Source organism: Pyxicephalus adspersus, chromosome 5 (assembly GCF_032062135.1).
Source record: "Pyxicephalus adspersus chromosome 5, UCB_Pads_2.0, whole genome shotgun sequence".
Taxonomy (NCBI): Eukaryota; Metazoa; Chordata; class Amphibia; order Anura; family Pyxicephalidae; genus Pyxicephalus; species Pyxicephalus adspersus.
Genome location: NC_092862.1, coordinates 96,688,077 through 96,694,076, shown reverse-complemented (window position 1 = coordinate 96,694,076; position 6,000 = coordinate 96,688,077).

The window sequence follows — 6,000 nt, the reverse complement described above, 5'->3', positions numbered from 1 at the left end:
TGGTCTGCTTGTGTTCAGTTGTCTCTGGTTAATTATTACTGAAATCTGTGCAATTGTCCTTGCTTTAAAATGAGAAAATATGTTCATTTCATGAGTAAGAGTAGGAGTTAATAAAGCTAAAGTCTAGGTAGATATAAAATACATTAATGTAGCTGTGTAATGCAAGCAATAACTAACTGAATCTGAGCAGGTATCAGCCTCATTCAGTCCCTGGACCAGCGCAGGTGGAGTGTGAAAGGAAGAAGCAGTACAATAACCTCTTAGTTAAGCAGATGGACAATGGGATGATCTCATCACTCTGCTGCTTCTCCTTTTATTGCCCAGTAACAGACATAGGCACGTAAAGACCCACTCGAGCTCAGAGGAAGTGGGTGGAATGATGCTGACCACCACACTAGGGGCAGAGGATTGCTTAATTTCTAAATGGGGGGGAAAAAAACACCCTGGCACCACAAAACAAGAACCTACAAAGTTTTACATATCCAATCAGTTTTCAAAATCAGCAGTCCAGGTCATGGTTTGTTGTTTTATACGTTGTGCATATATGTTTCCTTGGTTTAAGGCCGACTTTTCAGTAAAAATTCAAGCTTATAGTGGTACTAAACCCAGTGGATATTCACCTGGTCCAGTTCCATTGTGGTCACCATCATCTTCTTCCTTATTGTCTTCTTCCTGGAACCATTTATTCACACTTTAGTTTATTATATATGCAAAATTGCTGCTGTTGGCCACTCCCAGCCGCCCTTTTACTGTGCAGTTTAAAAACCCTGCAGTTGATCATGACAACCTCAACCACACTTAACCTCTGTGTCATGTGGTTGAGTGCAGTTGAGAACAGTTTGTTTACTCGGGTTTTATGTCTTCAGAATGTTTATGGCTTTTTCCCAGTCCTCCGGTAGCAAACTCAATTGTTTTCCAACCTCTGTAGACTACTATTGAAAGCTGTTACATTCAAGTCAATGGAAGAAGCTGGCCACTCATGGATGGTCAGAAGCAACCATTTACAGAATATATGTCATGTACAGAATTTTTTGCAGCCTCACATATACATGTATGTATATGGTTCAATTTTTAACAGTGTGTGAAAATGACGCAAAATTTAAGTTGCTTTTTTATAATTTCACCTTGCCACAAGTATACATGAAAGATGAGTTTTCTGATACAGTAAAAACCTTCAGTACATCAAATTTGACATACTGAACATAGTCAGCATAAGCAGCCAACTTACTAGGATTTTTTTTTTTAAAGAAGCAAGGAAATTCAAATCTCCAAAAATAGGCATGACCCTTATGTACTAAACCCTTTAAAGTGTATGTAAATGCAATTTTTAATTTTGTTGTTTTCAAATTACTTTTAACAGTCTTTGCCCCTACTATATAGCGTCACCCCTTTGTTTGTCCTAGTGACCATTGCTTTCAAGACAGAAAATGCGTGGAAATCCAACAATTTTGAGTTGTCATGGGAGCAACTACTTTCAATGGAAACAACTGTTCATACGACAGTTCCTACATAAAAAATCTTTTTTCTTGTGGTTCCAGAGCAGAAAGATAAAATCTCCTTAGTGGAAGCCTTATGCTTTCATAATATTTTTTCATTCATAATAGTTCATTCATTCATAATAGTTTTCATAATTCATAAATATGAAATTGCTCCATATCTTTGGCCTTTGAAAAGTTTTTTATAAACTGGTTTTCACCTTTACCATGAAGTTAGAAAATGATCAGAAATTAGCAATGTAAATAATACACTACAAACATTTGTAATAGTGCTGGGTAACAATATAAAGAAACTGCATTCCAAATAATGACAGCTGCTCATGTACCATTTATAATGGTATTGTTATTGATCTTGTATATATCTCAATGTTTATGCACATAGTGTTGCAAAGATTACTAAACTCTAGAACAAACAGAATAAAGATTAGACAATGGCAGATGGATATTGTTTGTGTAAAGCAACACTGATTTATATTAGACCATATCAAATAAAGCAGTGAATGTTAAATACCTATTACCTATAATAAATAAATTGGTTTGATACAAAACATTGATCTAGTTTATCAGAAATAGTATTCAGTTTACAGATTCACTATTTTTTTTTTTTATCATGCACAGATTGTAAAACCTACAAATCTTTTTAGGAAAATAAAACCAGACGATTATAATATCCATTTGCATCTTACTGACATCTACATATGCATACATGTTTATTTTTGTTTCTGCTTTCCCACAATCACTGGGGGTAGATATGAAATGGAGAATAGAGAGCTCAAGTTCCCTGATGCAATGTAAACCTTTCCCACTGTGCTCCATATTGAGCTGAGAATCAATATGGAAGACTGAGGAAATGTATATGACCAGATATGTTGTGAGGGTGTCCAGAAGAGCTGCTAAGCTAATAATGCCAAAATCCCATGTATTTTTATTTGCAACCTAATTATTCTGGATGTCTAGGATGTCACAATATATAGCAATAGTAGCTGTGTTTGTCAACGAAGATTGCCCTGTTTTCAGTTCACACTAACACTCTGCCGAATTGTGCTAAAAATAATGGTTTTCCTATGTGCTTTGGAGCAGCACAACTTGCTGCAGCACATATAAGTAAAGTGGATACATATATGTTGGTTGCTTGCTGCCCTCAAATGTAAGGAATCTCCCAAACATAAGATCTAAGAGGAGTGGGTGATATCACAGCTACAACATGGAGACAAAATTATGTGAGAACTACAGAATTTCATGCCCAAGGTCACAACACTGACATCACCTGCTGTAGCCAGGGTGTGTTTTTTTTAGGGGCAACATTGGGGCTGGCAAGGCATCCTGCATCAAAGGTCCACCTTATGAAGTGTACCAAAAAAAGAGTAGCAATGTGTGTGGCATTAAAAAACGTTCTCATAGTCTGCATCCAGCCGCACCTTTAATTATTAAAGCAGAACTAAACCTTAAAAATAAAGCACTGCGATTAAGCAGATCCTATTATGGCAAAAAGGGACAGGTGATGTCCCCCAAGGGCTTAACACTTGCCTTAGGCTAGAGACAGCAAATGTTCTAATGTACCCAGTATTTATGTGCTATACTTTTAAGGGAATGTCCCCTATAGCCCAATTTCCTGAGTGGCCACTGCTGCTGAGCTTCATTGCAGTTCCAGAAGATACCAAAATAGTATAATCAATCACTTGCAAAGAACAGGTTAAGTAGGATTGTATTATACAGAGAAGCTGCACAAAATGTCATACTTTGTAAATTACCTTTCTAATTGAGCAACGTCCTTGCTAGTTTTGCATTGACTGGACAGGTGTCATGTTATTGTTTTGTTGTATGGTCCTCACATATTAGTGGCCTTCAAGCTCCTCTCAGCGTGTCTGCTTTTGTACAACCTGGAGAATTGTAAGGGAATCAGAAATACAGCACAGTGTCTGAAATGCATATTATTTATGGCCAAAGAAGTTGAAAATGTGGGTGGTAGGATACAGAACAATTGGTGGAACATATGCTGAAGTCCTTGCCATAAATATAGGATTGGCTATTCCTAAAAAATAATTGTAAATACATTTTAAATCATTTAAATTTCTCATGTGTTTAGTCTATGCACTGTACACGTATCCACATCATTTTGGTTTTTGTTTAGTATATCTACACTCTGTAGCAGTTGCTCCTATAACATGATTTTTTCCATTTTTTACTTCCTATGTCAGCAAAGCTAGAGCAATGAATGACACTTTTTTTTCGGGAACTCCTTTTGAATTTAATTAATTAGTGCCTATATCAACCACATCAGATGACCCAAACACCTATTAGAATTTCATTCAACTCTATTCAATGCCCTGCTGAATTTGGATGACTTGGCTTCAGAAACACTGGATAAGTGGCATCTGCCAGAACAAGGCATAGCTTCAAGACGGCTATGATTACTGTTAATATTTTTAACGAAAACTTAAAAATGTATGTAAATGAAAAGGCTTTTTGTACCTGCTGTTTCCTAAAACTTTGTTGAATAGTATTAGAAAATAATTATACCTTACAAGAAGTGATACTTTAGCAGTAAGATTTTCCATAATGCCCCCTTCCAGTGGGAAGTTTTTTCCTGTCTACCTTGGCCTGTTTCAGTGCCTCGTTTGCTCAAACCTGCAAAATATAAAATACATCTGATCTGATAATGGCCATTGCAGGTATGAATGGACAAGACTGCCATGATCTTACCAGCAAGGTTCCTGAGAGATTCTGTAAAGTACCTGGTTAAAAGACAATGTTTTGCCCAGGTACTGATCCTGGGGAAGGGGAAGGATTGGCAGGTGCCTTGGGAAACCCTTAGGCAGGAAGGGCCAGGAAAGGTATGGGGAATAGGAGGATTCCAAGAGTTCAGAAAAGTGAGTATAGGTCATGAGGCCAAACACAAGAAGAGAACTGAGCAGATAACCCAGAGGGATCAGAGAGTGGTCACAAGGTCAAGATAGAAGTCAGTTCACCAGGCGGATACTCCAAGGAAATCAGAGAATTTATTGTCAGGAGGTTCATATACACAGATCAAATACATATAGTATATCAGAGCTGCTCTACCTTTCATATGATTTAGGGGAAGGGATGTGCTCTTATTCTGCTGCCGTTTCACTTACACTTATAGGTCCCCTTCCCACTCCTGCTATTTGATTGTATAGTAAAAGGAGAAGCAGCGCACTCTGCTCTCCCATTCCTTCAATATGCTAATTGCACTGTAGCACACAAGCTCCTTCTCTTCCTCCCTTTCTCTGTCATCTTTTGTACAACGAAAAGGGTTAATACCAAATCAAATTCAAGTATTCAATATTGTATTACTGATGACACGACTGTATGTGCGTCTTTCATATATGCCTGGAGGTTATAAATAGGAATCTGTAATGATATGTATATGCACATGCTTTACTTAGTACTATTCAAGTGTTTTGAAATATTCTAGCAGATTGTTTGCAAATAAAATAACGCTCAATCTTTTTATAGACAATAAAATAGAGGTTGTAAAATGTCACAGCAAATCAAAATGTAATATTTGCAAAAATAGCTCATGTATAATCTTATATGAACAGAGTTACATATCTATGGAAGAGAAATGTGAACATTTAAGATCAATTATTTCAATTAGAAGCTCAAGACTCGGTGACACATAATCATATCTCACAAAAGAATTAAATCAAAATATGAATTCAGTAAGAGATCTACCATGTCATTAGAATCTACCGAAATCACTGGAACACAATGTAACTGTAAAACACATCTATTATTAAATTATAGGCTATATATTGCACCCTCATGTAAGTATATCATAGACACTGTGAACATTCTTACACAGTATGTGAATAAGCTAATCATGAAAAGCCTCCATATTTGCATATTCACTGAAGCAATTCATATTAAAATGGTGTTAATTAGCAATTACTGATCATTGTACATGCTGTCAATTTGTCTCAGTGTAATGACCAAGCTGAAATTATTATTATCAGCTAAGATTTAGCTAGAATTATGATTTGTTCTAAATATAGAGCATTCTTTTCAAGCCATTGAGACAAACAAGAATATGCAGCATCTTATCTTGGAAAAGCTGATATTATCAGCTGTGATACCAAAGCTTTGCATAAAGAAATGTGAATGTTAAGAGTGCAAAACAGATTTGTAAGGTAAACTCCATTTTACAACACAGTATTTACTCATTTGTATTGTGTAAAAGGGAGGTGTGATCTGCAGATTTTTACCAGTTCTTCTGTCTTCTGATCTTCTGCCTGACTCTTTCCATCTAAACCTTAATTCTCTAATAAACCATTGCTGTAGTCTGCAGACTCACTAATCAATTATCAATTATTTTGCAAGCCCAAACTGAAAGCAAGAAAAGCTAGTCAAAACTAATATTCTAGTTCAGCCAACTCTCACCTAGAACCTCCTCCTCCTCTGATGCTGTTTACCTGGAGTCATATAGATAATGAAGGTCTATTGGGGGAAAGCATTTTAGATATCTCTTTGAACTGCCTTAATT